Below are 16,281 nucleotides of genomic sequence, written 5' to 3'. Positions count from 1 at the left end.
TGCAGACCTTCAATTTGGAAAGAAGAAATAGATAATGACTGAGAAACAGAACACAAACTTAGCACAAAGTTCTGAACTCACTCTCCCAATCAAACATGAAGTAGCAAGTAATGTCCCCAGGGTTCATCTGGTTATATCTTCTATAAATTCAAGATTTCATTCCAATGTGTTTCTCTCAGTATCAATCAACCATTGACCAATTTTGGTATCATCCAAACAATGACTAATGCACCAATATCCTTCTGAGCAGTTAATATATCCTCAATATCATCAATAAGCAATTAACACTAATTAGATCTTAGAAAAGGATGTTTATTAAAAAGATAGCAAGATTAGAAGTATAAACACATTCCCCCCAAACTGGAGGCACACCCAACCCTCAACAACCTCAGTTCTTGGAGAAGTGTGACTAAATAATATTGCATGGAAATATGACCTGAGGGTGTTAGTAGACTGCAAGATCATATGAATCAGTTTCTTGTACTTAAGAATCTTCTGGGAGCCAAGATGGCGGAGTAGAAGCAGGACCTCCCCGCTGCTCCAGCTTCCGCCTTCCCCAATCCATGTAAAAAGGGGACTCTAAACAAACTTTGGAGCTGCAGAACCCACAAAATGACACAGAGAAGCTAATTTCCCCTGGCAGGCCAGCAGGAATCAGCCAGCGCAGTGCTCTAGGAGCCGAGGCTTTAGCCCCAGGGTGGGCCTGACCAGCCGCTGGCTGGAGGGACTCCAGATCAGCAGCAGCTGTGGCTGTTTCCAGATTTATCAACACATAGATGTGAAGGACAAAGTGAGAGGTCAGTGCAGTCTGGACTTTGGGACCTAGTAAGTGGGAGTGCATGGCTTTTGCCCCCAGGGCGAGAAGCCACTGAAACACCGGCACAGCCAGTGGGCTTCAGCTCCTGGCCTGCAGAGTGTAGGGGGACCAAGCACCAGCCTGAGGGGTAATTGCTCTTGCTTTAACCTGCTTGGATCTGGATTGCAGTCTAGGGTGGAGGTCCTGGGGTGTATGTTCAGCTTACAAGAGCATGTGGAGGCTTCAGAGAGGGCACTCATCTAATACCTCCAGCAGCTGAGAAAACCCCAGCATTTGGGATGAAAGCTCCCCTGTCTGGTGGCAGAGTCTTACTGTGGCAAAAAGCCCAGGGGTCAAGTGACTGAGGGGCGACATGACTTTGCCTGGGCAAAGGAAACAAAGCAGACAGAAGATTCCAACGTTAGACTCCTATTTTGGGGACAAAGAGGAGCAAAGCATGGAACAGGAGGAAGACAGTGAAGTCAGAACTCCTGCACCAAAAGCTTCAAAGGAAAATATGAGCTGGTTACAGGCCTTAGAGGACCTTAAGAAGAAGATAAGAGAAGTGGAGGAAAAATTGGGAAGAGAAATGAGAACAATGCAAGAAAATTATGAAATGAGAGTCAACAGCCTGACTGAGGAAAATAACACTTTAAAAAATAGACTAACTCAAATGGCAAAAGAGGCTCAAAAAGGCAATGAGGAAAAGAATGCCTTAAAAAGCCAAATTTGCCAGATGGAAAAAGAATCTCAAAAGCTCAATGAGGAGAATCATTGCTTCAGAATTAGATTGTAGCAAATGGAAGCTAATGACTTTATGAGAAATCAAGATGCTGTTAAACAGATCCAAACAAATGAACGAATAGAAGGCAATGTGAAATATCTCATGGAAAAAACCACTGACCTGGAAAATAGATCCAGGAGAGATAATTTAAAAATTATTGGACTACCTGAAAGCCATGATCAAAGTAAGAACCTAGAAATCATCCTCCAGGAAGTTCTCAAAGAAAATTGCCCTGATGTTTTAGAACCAGAAGGCAAAATAGAGGTTGAAAGAATCCACTGACCACCTCCTGAAAAAGATCCCAAAAAGAAAACTCCTAGGAATATTATAGCCAGGTTCTGGAATTCCCAGATTAAGGAGAGAATATTACAAGCAGCCAGGAATAAACAATTTGAATATTGTGGAAACACAATCAGGATAACCCAGGATCTGGCAGCTTCTACACTGAGGGACCAAAGGGCTTAGAATATAATATTCCAGAGGTCAAAGGAGCTGGGACTAAAACCAAGAGTCACCTACCCCACAAAACTGAGTATCATGTTTCAGGGGAAAATATGGTCATTCAGTGGAATAGAGGACTTTCAAGCATTCTTGCTGAAAAAAAAAACAGAGTTGAACAGAAAATTTGACATTCAGATACAAGAAGCAAGAGAAGCATGAGAAGGTAAACAGGGAAAAGAAATCATAAGGAACTTATCAAAGTTGAACTATTAACATTCCTACATGGAAAAACAATAATTGTAACTTATGAAACTTTTCTCAGTAGTTGAAGGGAATAGAATATGTCTATATATGAGGGTATATGGGCATATGAATACACATGTTGAATGTGTATATATATACTTAGAGGTATACATAGATAGAGGGCACAGGACCAATTTAACAGGAAGGGATGATACTTAAAAGGTGAAATTAAGAAGTGAGAGAGGAATATAATGAGAGGAAATGGGGTGAGACAGAATGGGGTAAACTATCTCATACAGAAGAGGCAAGGGAAAATGGTTATAATGGAGGGGAAGAATAGGAAGGCAAAAGGGAATGGGTCAACCTTATTCCCATTGAATTTGGCTCAGAGAGGGAATGAAATATACACTAAATAGGGTATCTCACCCTCCAGGAGAGTAGGGGGGAAGGGCATGAGAGGGGGGATGATGGAAGGGAGGGCAGACTGGGGGGGAGGGAAGTTGGAAGCACTCACTTTTGAAAAGGGACAGGATCAAAGTAGAGAATAGAACAAGTGGGAGGTGGGATAGGAGGGAGGGAAATATAGTCAGTCTTTTACAATATATCTACTATGTTATTGTTTTGCATTAGCCACACATGTACAACCTATACTGCTTATCTTCCCAGTAAGGGTGGGTGAAAAGGGAGGAAGGGAATGAATCTGGAATTCAAAGTTTTAAAATCAAATATTCAAATATACATATATATATATATATACTATTATTAATACTATTTTACATGTAATTGGGAAATAAGATATACAGGCACTGGGGCATAGAGATCCTCTGGAAAAGTCAAAAGGGGTATGGGAGAAAATATGGGAGAGAGCAGATTGGAGGAGGGGATATCCTGTGGGACTGCTATTTTGGGGCAGTACGTAGGGGAAAAACGGGGAGAAAATCTGTAACTCAAAATCTGGTGGAAATGAATGATGTAAATCAGAAGTTAATAAAGCATTTGAAAAAAAAAAGAATCTTCTATTGCTGTATATCATTTTGTAACCCAATAATACTAGTCTCTTGGCCTGGCATTTAAAGCCTTTTGCAATCTGGTTCTACCCTACCTTTCTAGGCTTATCACACATTACATACTTTGACACACTCTACCTTCTAACCAATCTAGACTACTTACTGTTCTATGAACTCTGAATTCTATCTCTTGCTTTGTGCCTTGCTTTGTGCATTCTTGGAATGCATTTACTCCTCACCTTTGAGGTTCAGCTTATGTGTCATTTCCTATAGGAAGCTTTTCCCTGTTCTTTTTTGATCCTGTCAGTTTTTAACTCTCTCTTCCTCTTCCTTCTCCTTAAATTATCATATATGTATATACATATATATATATATATAATTATCTGTTAACATGTTGTATCTCCTCAGTAGATATTGTCATTTTGTTTTTGTATTCTCAGTACCTAGTGTAATGCCTTTCACATAGTTTGTGGTTGTTGGATTGGGTTGAATCAGAACAGTATGTCATGGAAAATTTTAAAAAAGCTAATGTGAAAACTTTGACTTTATTAATAGAGGTGTCATATCTAGAAGGAGGAAAATAATAGTTCCTATACCTAGGCCAGGTCAAATCACATCCAGAATATGTTCGTGTTGGGGTGCTACCTTTAAAACACATTGACAAACTGGATACATGCAGAGAAAGCTAACCAGGATGGTGAGAAGAATGGAAACCAGGCCATATGAGGATCATTTGTAGCAAGTTGTAATGTTTAACCTAGAGAACAGAAGATTTGTGTGGAGAGGCGATTGACAGTTGTCTGCATGTATTTGAAGGACTGACATAGACAAGAGGGGTTTATTTTGATCTACTCCAGAGGGCAGAAATAGGAGGAATGGATAAAAGTTGCACAGAAGCAGATTTTTAGATTGATATTAGGGAAAACATATCAACAGTTAGAGATGTCCAAAAAGTAAAATGGGCTGTTTCAATCGGTAATGTATTTTCTTATCACTGGTAGCTAGGTGGTACAGTGGAGAGTCAGGAGCACCTAAGTTCAAATGTGGCCTCAGACACTAGCTGTGTGACCCTGAACTTGTGTGATACTTAACTGCTGTTTGCCTCAGTCTCCTCACCTGTAAAAGGGGGTTAATAATAGCATCCCAGGGCTGTTGTAAGGATCAAATCAGATAATAATTGTAAAACACTTAGCACAATGCCTGGCACATAGCAGGGTGCTATACAAACGTTAGCTATCATTACTGTTGTTGCTGTTGTTATTGTCTGAGAACAGAGGCTGGATGAACCTTAGTTGAGTATGTTGCATTGGAGCTCCTGGTCAAGAATGGATTTGATTAGGTGACTTCTGAAGTCCCCTACAACTCTGTTTGTTCATGCTTTGACATTAGTTATGTGACCCTAAGAAAGCCACTTAATATCTGAATCTCAGTTTCTTTATGTCTCACATAGAGATTATGAATGAAGTGCCAGCCTGATATGTTTATTGCAGAGAAAGCCTTTTGTAACCCCAAAGTGCTACACAAATGTGAATCAACAACTCTTGGTGTTCTTTTAAATCAGCTTGGAACTAGTTAAAAATCTTGGTATAGCTGATGGCCCAGAATCATTTGCCTTAACCTACTCCCTCTCCATCTTCCCAGGGGTAGTCCTGCACCTTGAGAGTTTAATTTTCTCTTTTTGTCCCAGGGAGCCAAAAGTTAATGAGTTCTTCAGTCTGGAGCTAGGGATACGAATGCAGTAATATTCCCTGTTCCTAAGGAGTTTACATCATATAGAAGAAGACAACATGTACATATATGGAACCCAGTTCCCACCCAATTAGAGTAGGAGAGGGGCAATCTGCTGTGTGCTGGGTGGAGGAAGATGTGACTCCTGATTGGCAGAGAGAATGCTGAGCTCAGTGCTGTACAGCATTGGACAAAGATCTTAATGACTCAGTTCCAGAGATTCTCTGGAGGGAGGCTGTCATGAGCTGAGCACCAGAACTGAAGATAGGTAAGAGAAGTTAGCACCCCAACATGTCTGAACTTCCAGTAAAACTGTCTTTTCTTTGTCTGGTATGAAATATTATCTCTTTCCCAGATGAAGAACTCATTCACTCCTGCATATTTTTTCCAAGTTTTGCCTAACTTCTTTGATTTCTGTTTGCTTGAATAAACGGATTCTAAAATGATCTTCTATTTTATAGATTTTATAGGGTGTGATAGGTTTCCTCAGTGAATTTAAATATTTCTTATCAATGTCAATTCATCATTTCTCACTTAATCTAAAGTTTTTGATTAGTTATTTGCTTGTTTGGTTCTCATTTCATTAAGGTTTCAGGGCAGGCACCTTATCATTTACTTTAGGTGGGGTAAGGTGACTATTGATTTATTTAATCAACTCAACCATTACATAAAGACAGATGTACAGCATCAATATGAAATAAATATGACAATTTAGGAAGGGGGTTGAGGGAGAAGGAGGACTTCATATAGAAGATAGTGTTTTATAATGCATTGCTGGTGGAGTTGTGAACTGATCCAACCATTCTGGAGAACAATTTGGAACTATGTCCTAAGGGCTATAAAACTATGCATATCCTTTGATCCAGCAATACCACTACTATGTCTATATCCCAAAGAGATAATAAAAAAGTGAAAAGGACTCACATGTACAAAAATATTTATAGTAACTCTTTTTGTGGTAGCAAGGAATTGGAAATTGAGGGGATGCCCATTAATTGGGGAATGGCTGGACAAGTTGTGGCATATGAATATGATGGAATACTATCATTCCATAAGAAATGATGAACAGGAGGATTTCAAAAAAACCTGGAAATACTTAAATGAACTGGTGCTGAGTGAAGAGAGCAGAGCCAAGAGAACATTGTACACAGAAACAGCAATATTGTATGATGACCAACTATGATAGACTGAGTTCTTCTCAGCAATGCAATGATTTAAGACAATTCTAAGGGACTCAGGATGGAAAATGTTGTCCAAATCCAGAGAAAGAGCTATGGAGTCTGAATGCAGATTAAAGCATACAATTTTATCTCTCTTTTTTTCTTTCTCGTGGCTTTTCCCTTTTGTTCTGATTCTTCTTTCACAACATGATTAATGTGGAAATATGTTTAATATGATTGTACATGTGTAAACTATATTGGATTGCATTGCCATCTTGGGGAAGGGGGAGGGAAGAGAGAGAGAAAAAATTTGGAACTCAAAATCTTATAAAAGTAAATGTTGAAAACTATCTTTGCATGTAATTGGAAAAAAATACTATTAAGTGGGGGAAAAATACTATTAAGTGGGGGAAAAAGAAGATAGTGTTTGAATTGAGTCTCAAAAGAAGGAGCAAGGGGTTCTATGGGATAGAGAGAATGCATTTCAAGTATAGGTGATGCCACTGTAAAGGTATGGAGGCAGGAGGACTCCCCTATGTGAGGAACAGCAAAAAAGCCAATTTGGCTATACCACAAAGTACAGAAATGGGACTAATATATATGGAGACTGGAAAGGAAGATGGCAACCAGGTTGTGAAAAGCTCCAAAAGCCAAACAAGAGTTTACAGTCATCCTAGAAGTAATAATTAACTGAGGTCCTGAAGTTTATTGAGTAAGGGAGTGACATATTCATAGCCTGTGCATTTTAGCAGATGGTGGAGGATGGATTAGAGTTGCAATGCCTTGAGTTAGGGAGATCAGTTAGGAAGCCACTGCAAGCATTCTCCATCCATAAGCCCTTGTTCCTGAAAGGACAAGGGATCAGGACAGAATATCTGAATTCTTGTTCTAGCTTATTGAAAGGGTTATCCTTTTATGTCTCAATTTCCTAGCAGAAAAATAGGTTTAAAAGTAAGAAATGGTTAGATAAGGATTATATAATCATAGAAATTTTGAGCTGGAAGGCACCTTAGATACCCTTTAGTCCAACTCATTCATTTTATAAATGAAGCTGAGTCCAAGGGTGGGGAAATGACTTACCTAAGGTCACAGAGATAGTAACTATCAGAGTCAAGATTTGAATCAAGGTCTTCAGCACTCTTTGCACTATGCCACCAGGAATAATGTATCCTATTATTGACAAGGGTGAGCCCTAGGAATAAGGAGAAGATTTAACAATCCAGCAGTCAATTAAATCAGGACAAAGCAGTTGTGAAACTCCCTCCACTTCATGTGTCTCTATCCAAGAAAGGAGAAAGTTTTGAGCTTTTGCTGTTAAACATAAAGCTTAAGTAATCACAAAATAAATACCTACTTGCCATGGAGAACAGAATTTTCTGGCATTAAAAGTATATACATTTGACAAGAGGTAATATTAAAAAGTGTCCCTCACTATACCCTTGCGTCCTATGCCATAGGTGACTGCCTTCTGTGTTAACCTCCATTTCCTTGCTCTGGCTGGCAGGTTTATTTCTCTCACATGAGAAATTTCCAAATTTGAGGGACCATCTGTGGATGATGTGAGAATTGGGCAATTTCCATTCTCATCATTAGCTTGGCAGTGATGGAGAGTGAGTCCAGAAAGAGCCCTTGTGTATCATAAAGGAAATCTAAGCCGTATGTTTCTCATTCATTTACTCTTAAGTCATCAAAATGTTGTTTTTTAAGAGGCTTTTGATGTCCAACACGCCTTCTGCATCTTTATGGGGAGAAAGAGGAAGTCACGTTTTTTGTTTTTTGTTTTTTTTTTTGCTAGCAGTAAACTTCTTGGCTCTGGAAAAAGCTCAAGATGGATTCAGTATTCCGGGCTCAGAAAGTTCTGATGGAAAGATTGGAGCCCTGGCCAACAGGCACTCCAGCCCCAGGGTTGGAGGGGCCCTCTGGAACAGGGATGGTAATACTTACTTCTACAACATTAAGTAATCCTCTCTAGGGAAATTCAATCTCCCTTGTTCCCCACCACTTCTAGGGTCATCTTCTTTCTTGCCTTTTATTAGAGGACCTTAGTGCACAAGAAAGAATACGTAGACCTTAAGGGGCCCGTAGGAAGGTAAATTCTCAAACCATTCTAGACAGATGAAAAACATTTAGCTATCCAGAGAAAGGGATTCTGTTCTGAGTCACCCACTCCACTATCAAACACCCCAAAAGCTTAAAGAAGTTCCTCTCCTCTAAACTGGGTTTTCTTTGTTGTAGTTTCACTCCTTTCTCACATTTTTATGGCGACAGGAAGCAGGAAGTTACCATCTACTAAGAGTCCTTTATGTTTTTATACAACATTCAAGTAATCAACAAATCACTCAATAAACACTTATGGAAAATCTACTGCAGGCAAGAGGAAGGGGATGGTGCAACAGGGGGCAGGGGAGACACGAGCAAAAGCCATGATCCTAAAGCTACAAAGAGGCATAAATCATGCTCCTTGCCTTCAAGGCGTTATAGTCTAGTTGGAGAGATAGGACATTGATATAGATAGGCACGGTACAAATTCTAACTAATCATATGACCTTTAGAAAATCACTCCATCTCACTAAATCTCAATTTCATTATCTATATATAAATGTGGATTGTTGTGATTGTTGTTATGGAAAGATAGATGCCAAAGATTACCTCAGCAAGTTGTCAGATTAGTCACTTTCTGCAAACCTCTTGAATTATTTACCAGCTGTAAGATCATTACATCTAAATCCATAATGAAGACAGAACCACCCACAGGGTATGAATTGACACGAGAGAACATGGTTGGAGGATTCCCTCAGCACCCTTTCCCTACCTGCCTCCACAAACCAGCAAAAAGAACAAAGAAGCTTGAAGGCTCATCATGTCCGGATCCCTATCCCTGTGTAGGGACCTCTGATAATGCCCAAACACTAATGCCATGACATTACCCAAACACATCCATCCCTTCCACTCTGCAAAAAGAGACAGATGCTGATTTTGTCCAGCCATGTGAAGGAAAGGAAAAGAAGGGGACTAACATTCAGCTAAAGGCAGTACTGCCTTTCCCCCCCCCCCCCAGGTTATTCAAAGCAGGAATTCAAGCTGGTGAACTTTATTTCCCCATCCCAAGGAAGCTGAGGCATCCTTTAAGCCCAACCTTCAACCCCAAGGTCTGCTCACCATCAAAGGAAAAGGGGCCAGGAAATGGTAGGGAGTATTAGAAAAAGGCTGTTAACACCAAAAATTTCAAGAGAAAAAAATCTCAGCAAAATCCCATTGCACAAACATATACCAACAAAAGGGGTCTTCAAAACAAAAGAGAAAAGCAATAACTGAAAGAGAATGCAAAGTCCTTTTAAAAAATATCATATGAAGGAAAGTTTTCCAATAGCACTTGATGAAAAATTCCCCAGAGAGCATGGAACAGAACAAGAAATTCCAGAATGGCTCACAAGAACAATAAAATTCTTAAGAGAAAAAATTAGTAATAATTATACCAGAAATTAGAGCTTCCAATGAGAATTAGCAGACTAGAAAAAAATTGAATCCATGATAGAGAATCTCTCTAAATAAGGGAAAGAAAAATGAACAAATTTGGAGCACAAAAATGCTGAAGTGGAGGAAAATGGGACAGAAGAAACGCAAAAGACAACATTAAAAAAACACATGAATTCTATTTAAGTTAAAGTAATAGTCCTCAAAGACACGAAGCATAAAAAAAAAGACAACACACAGATATAACTTAAGGCTCATAGGTCTGCCAGAAGAACATGACAAACTAAAAAAAACTAAATATCACAAGGCAGGAAATAATACTATCCAGGAAAGAAAACTATCCAGAATTTCTATATATAGACAACATAACATGGTTTGAAAGAATGAACAAATTACTACCAGAAAGCCCCTATGCTTCATCATCTAATATAGATACTGGTTAAATTTAAGAATTGCAGTGATGGGGCAGCTAGGTGGCACAGTGAATAGAGCACCAGCCCTGGAGTCAGGAGGACCTGAGTTCAAATCCAGCCTCAGACACTTAACACTTACTAGCTGTGTGACCTTGGGCAAGTCACTTAACCCCAATTGCCCTGCCTTCCACCCTCCAAAAAAAAAAAAGTAAAATAAATAAATAAATATTAAAAAAAAAAGAATTGCAGTGATAAATACATTTTGCAAGTGGTCAGGAGAAACATCATCAAATATAAAGGAAAAGTTGAGTGTTAAATATGGATAACAAAGGAGTTTGGAGGAACAAGAGACACTGTGGGCTGGGGTATTCATGGAGGGATTTAGAGAGACAGTGAAGACTGGTGGGAAACTGAGGAACAAAGAGACAAAGACAGAAGTTACCAGAAGAGTAGAAGGAGAACTCAGTAATCTCATTTCACACAGCCATGCTCTGGGTGTTGGTTTTTGTATGACATCCTATGGTCTCTGACTGGAAACCTGGCTGCTATCTGGATTAATGATCAGTAAATGTTCTCATTTGTGACTATTTTGAGTCCCAGAGATCCCCAGTTTGTCCTGGGAGTTCTCACTAATGCTAGCTTGTTCTCTAGCTGTGCTGAGGGTACTCAGGATGACATTTTCTCATGCTGGGTTGTCAGTAGTCATTCCCCAATCCCAAACTATTCCCCTTTCCTCATGCAAATGAAACTAGCTAATTTTAGCCATTTCCTGATTGCTCCCAGCTGGGTATCATTAGCAGAATTAAAAGTGTTGGAGTCTTGACTGGAATAGAAGTAACTTCTAATACCATCCCCTCCCCCCCACCCCCCAGTTTTCCATCTTCATATTGCTGTTGGGTTTGCCTGCCTCTGAGACATGTACAGGGAATGAAGAGAGTGTACTTTGGGTCTAGCTGAAGCAGTATCGTATGTGTGTGTGTGTGTGTGTGTGTGTGTGTGTGTGTGTGTGTGTGATAAGAGGAAAAAGATTTACAATGCCATACATGTGCTTATGGGTGAGAAGAAGAGGGAACATGTGGTGGAAGGCAGGAGCAGAAGAACTTATACCTGAAGACAGGAATGTTTTATTGTTCCTTTTTTCTCTGTCCCAACAAAGCCATAATGAAAATTCAGCATGAAATAAAGCCCTAACTTGTAGCTGGTAGGTACCCGCTTGCATACAACGATACACAAGGTATCACACATATATTCTCACCTCCTTCCCCCCCCCCCACTCCCATCCTCCCACCACTACATGCATATCCTTTGTTTCTGTCATTTTATTTAAGATGCTTTAAACATGCTGATGGCTGGAGGCAGTGAGATGAACTAGATGACCTCTGAAGAGCTTTTAGCATCCAGGGATTCTCTCATGAGTTCTGATAAAAGACAGAAGGTCAAGGTCTATGCTAAACAACAGCCAAGCGCAGCAAAGCAATAGCAAGGATTCTGAGCTTCTTGAGGCCAGGGTAGACAGAAGGTCTCTATTCACCATGATAGAGGAGCTGGCCATGGGGAAGCATCATCATAGACTGAAGGTGAGGTAGTACTGAGGGTTAGAAAAAACACAGGGTTCTAGACCCAGCCTCGCCATTAACTGGGGATGGCAATTGGACAACTCATCTTACTCCTTTGGGCCCCAGTTTCTTCATCTGTAAAGTGGGAAGTTAGAATCAATGATTTCAAAGGTCTCAAATTCCATGAGATTTCCTGTCTCTGGCAATACTGTTTCTCTGGGTAACTGTGAGTATGTGGTGGAGGGTGGGAGCTCGGATGGGAATGGGATAGATATAGATAAACTATAGCTATCTATCTAGAGACAGAGAGAAAGGGATAAGAAGAGGGAGGGAAAAGAAAAGGAGGGAGGGAGAGACAGGAAGAGAGAGAAATAGAGAGACAGAGAAACAGAGCGAAAGAGAGAGAAAGCAAGAGTCAAAAGAATTCTAGAATGTTATCTGTAGCCTCCTTTTATAGGTAAGGACACCAAATCCCTGTAAGCTGAGGTGACTTGTTTGTGATCACAGTGTGACACACTTCAGACAAGACTTTGAACTCACATTTAGTCCAATGCTTTTCTACCAGATCATCTTACTGTACAAAACAGAAGTTTCAAACTGGAAACAAGGTTTAAAGTGTATTCCATTTTCAATTAGCCAATTGAGTATAGAGACCTAGTACTAGGATGATGATCCCGAGAAAGAGTAGTCAAACAGACATGGGGAGACCTAGCCTTTATGCACCCTAAGATCTTGCTTAATGTTTAAATAGTATATTAAGCCAAAGGGACAATGAATTTCTTGGCTGGGGGAAGTGAAGAAAGAATGTTGGGGGGAGGGGAATTCCCAGCACTTGTTTGGTGGGAATGGAAGAAATGTAGACATAGTTGGATCGAAGATTGAGCTGGAGGGGATTTCAGAGGTTTAATCCAAACTCCTCATTTTATAGATGAGGAAAGGGAAGTTCATAGTTAGACTTTGAAGTTTCTAATGGTGATTTTTCTTGCTCTGGGTTGGATGCTGTGACAATAATAATTAATAATAGTTAGCATTGGGGCAGCTAGGTGGCACAGTGAATAGAGCACTGGCCCTGGAGTCAGAAGGATATGAGTTCAAATCCAGCCTCAGACATTTAACACAAAAACTAGCCATGTGACCTTGGGCAAGTCACTTAACCCCAATTGCCCTACCTTCCCCTCTCCAAAAAGCAAAAAATATATATGTATATATATAATAGCATTTATAAAGTACTTTACAAATATCATCTCATTTTATCTTCACAACAACCCTGGAAGGTAAGTGCTGTTGTTATCCCCATTTTATAGATGAGGAAACTGAGGCAGACAACAGTCAAGTGACTTGCACAGGGTCATACCCCTAGGTAAGTGTCTGAAGTCAGATTTGAACACAAGTCTTCTTGACTACAGGTCCAGCACAGTACACTGTCTAGCAGCCACCTACCTAATGAAATGCAGGGCTGCCTGCCTTCACTCTTAACCTAACCAGCCAAGGGTTCTAGAGAGTATGGACAAGGAAATATACTCCTTCCTTATACCTCCTATCTCCCTCCTCCTTGTCTGTCACTAAAGGAGGTGGTGGCAGGGTGCCCTGCTCTGAGATGGGAAAGGATAGTGGCTCTTAGGAAACCTTCGAGTGTTTTGGCTCTCTATACTCATCTTCATGAGAGCACTTCAGCCCTAGAGGCTCTTATGGGAAGAAGAGCCTCATAAATCTAGAGGCCAGACACTGTTGGAAGCTTCTGGCCCAGCACTGGCCGTCTGGGCTATCTGCCACGGGGACCGTCTCCCAGTCTGTCTCTCTTCATCACAGACGTACTTCACACATTGTTTTTTGGCTCTGGTGGGACAGCTTGTGCTTTGTGTACCCCAAGGCTTTGGACCTGCTTGGGATATCATGGCTGAATATCTCTTCTGGACTTGGCTTGGATGGCACCCCTTGCTCCCCCCACAGGTTTTGAAAGCTATTGTTGGTTCTAAAGTTAGCATAGAGGAAAGACAAAAGAACTCGAGGCCCAATCTTATTTAGGAGAAACCTGGTGATTAATGTGAGTCTAGATGACCACGGGTCCATGCCAAGGGGTAGTGGCCAAGGAGGAAACCTCTTGGGAAATTCAACTGAAACCTAACTGAGGTTTTCTTTTACCAAGTTTGGTTCCTAGGATCTGAGGTCCATCTGTGCTTATAAGCAACACAAGGGGTCTCTTTAGTCACATCCCAGGCTGATAACCTCCCCACTAGCTTCAAGGATTTCTGTCCAACTCTCTTCAAAGTCTCATGGTGATGCCCCTGCTTCCTTATCCTCATTTCCTTTTCCAGACAGCTCTGTCCTCATTTGTGTGGAGGTCATGAGTATGGAGTTGTCAGATGCAGTTAGCACTGGACTGGAAGGAGTCAGGACAATCTGTCAAGAGAGTTTAGGATTCGCAATTAGGAGGGCCAGCTGGGAGCTCCCTAGGCTGGCCTCCATTCCTCTGCTCAGCTCCTATTCCTCCTGGCCTTCTGAAGATGGAGCAGGAGAATAAAGAGACATCACAACTCTCCCTATGACCTTGAAAAGTAGTCTGAGCTGTTTTTCCCTTAGCAACAAAGAGTTTGGTTCTCCAAAGTCCTAGGTCCCACCTTCTGTTTCCTCAGGCCTTGATAGGAAGCAAACTGAGGCCCTTGAGAGAATTGGTTGGCATCATGTTATATAGTTGGTTAGTTACCTCTTAATAAGGTTTGAAAACTGCATTTCTGCAGACCCTCCAAAGAATATGAGTCGTCCCTGTAATAACAGCAACATGGCATTGGGGGAAGAGGCCTGGATTTGGAGTTAAGAGTCAGAGAAACTGGGTTTGAATCCTGCTTCTTCTCTTTACTAACTGTGGGATCTTTGGTACATCTCTTTAGCCTTTTGGGTTCTGGTTTCTTCAGCTACAAAATGAGGGATGTGTGTAAAGAAAACTGCAAAGTCTTTTTAGGTCTGAATTCTGCAGTCCTATGATTGAATAGAAAATAAGCACATGTGTGATAGAGAAGAAAACGTTTTCTGACATAAAATAACGTGGGTTTGTTAAAAGTGATAATAAGTGTCTCTACTTGTACCATCCTGTGTGTAGATATAATTCTGAGTCTTCTGAGAATATAATCCTGGAGCCTTTCAGTCCTATGAAATAATATGCAAATACAAGTATCAAACTCAATAGAAATAGAGGCCACTCAACTCTACATAAGGACCCCATATATGGGCACCATATTGATTTAGAAAACCACACATGTTATAGCCCGTATCAGATTGCTTGCAATCTTGGGGAGGGAGAAAAAAAATTGGAACTCAAAATCTTATTAAAGTGAATATTAAAGACTATCTATACATGTAATTGGAAAAAATGAAATATTAAGTGAAAAAAAAGAAAACCACATGTTTATATACTTTCTTCCTTCCTATCTTCCTTTCTTCTTTCCTTCCTTTCTTTCCTTCCTTCCTTCATAATCAATACATCAACACATTAAAATCAGATAGGAATTACATTTTAATCTGTGTGAACCCACTCAGGAGATGTGATCCATGGAACACATATTTGATACCTCTGCACTAGAAGGTTAGAAATAAATCCAGAAGAATCAGGAAATATGAGTTGTGGTCTTTATTCTTTTTTGTCACTTGGGGGGCAGTCACTTCCTTTCTCCAGGCCTCATTTTCTTCATAGGTACAATGGCAAGAACAGTTCTCTTTACAAATAAAATGGATAATGTTTATCAGTAGATATCTTAAATGGAGTAGCAAAAAAAAAAAAAGCTTTGTCTCTGGGATTCAGGAATAACATAATTTTGTCAATAAAGAATGGGTTGGGGGCAAGAGAAAGGAGGGAAGTACTGCAGGTCCACTGAGACTGTGCAGCTGAGAGTGAGTGAATACTGAGATGGGTAGACAAGTAATCATGAAGCCTTGTGCCAGATCCAGCACTCTGCTCCCTGAAAATTCATTTCCCACTCAGAGGGGTTCAAAAGAAGTTGGAATTAGCCAGCCATGGGTGTTGGAGAAATGTTTCCAGGTATCACAGGTAAACCAGAGGCCCCAGCAAGGTTCCTGGTTCCAAGGACCAAAGCCTGCTTCCTCTCCTTCCTTTCCCTTTTGTGTCCCTCTCTTTCATATCTCCTTGTTTCTTTGAGTGTATAGGTCTATCTCCTCTGTCCCATGTGTCTTTCATTCAGTCTCTGCCCTTCTTTCTCCTTCTGTCCCTATGTGCACCTTTGCTGTTCCTATGGGTTTTTCCATATGTTTCTGCCTCTGTCACTGTCCCGGCATAACTCTCCCTTTCCCCATGAAGGCTCTCTCTGTGGGAACCTCCCCTGTAAGACCCAATTACTGGAACCTCCAGGAATGTTTAATTGAATATTTGCGTTGTAAGCAGAATCCAGAGTCCTTGGCCCTGATTGAAGCTGAGTGAGTGATAAGAGAACAGTGTTAGCTTTTCATTCGGGATCAGGGATCTTTAATTGCTCTGGGAGCACAGATTGGGGCTGAGGGATGATGAGGCTGGTGTATTTGCTTGCTTAAGCGCGCGCTCTCTCTCTCTCTCTCTCTCTCTCTCTCTCTCTCTCCCGATCACCCTCTCTCCCTCCCTCCTTTCTCTTGCCCCCAACCCATTCTTTATTGACCAAATTATGTTTCCCCCTCTCCTCCGCTGACTGGCTCAG

At 40.8% G+C, this 16,281-nt stretch overlaps 1 long non-coding RNA gene across 3 annotated transcripts in view; it reads right to left on the bottom strand.

The window, feature by feature from the left end:
- The window catches only part of LOC138154844 (uncharacterized), an 83,920-nt gene that overhangs the window by 38,229 nt on the left and 29,410 nt on the right, over nt 1-16,281 (bottom strand). For all 3 annotated transcript variants that reach the window (XR_011166690.1, XR_011166689.1, XR_011166688.1), the window contains exon 2: nt 7,240-7,351. This is a non-coding gene — a long non-coding RNA (uncharacterized lncRNA). The remainder of the gene's footprint in view (nt 1-7,239; nt 7,352-16,281) is intronic.

This window comes from Petaurus breviceps, unplaced genomic scaffold, assembly GCF_028583685.1.
Source record: "Petaurus breviceps papuanus isolate PSGF00001 unplaced genomic scaffold, PetGlider_PUasm1.0 91133, whole genome shotgun sequence".
NCBI classification, from domain to species: Eukaryota; Metazoa; Chordata; class Mammalia; order Diprotodontia; family Petauridae; genus Petaurus; species Petaurus breviceps.
The sequence above is the reverse complement of the archived record's forward strand: the minus strand, read 5'-3'. Positions and strand labels throughout refer to the sequence as shown.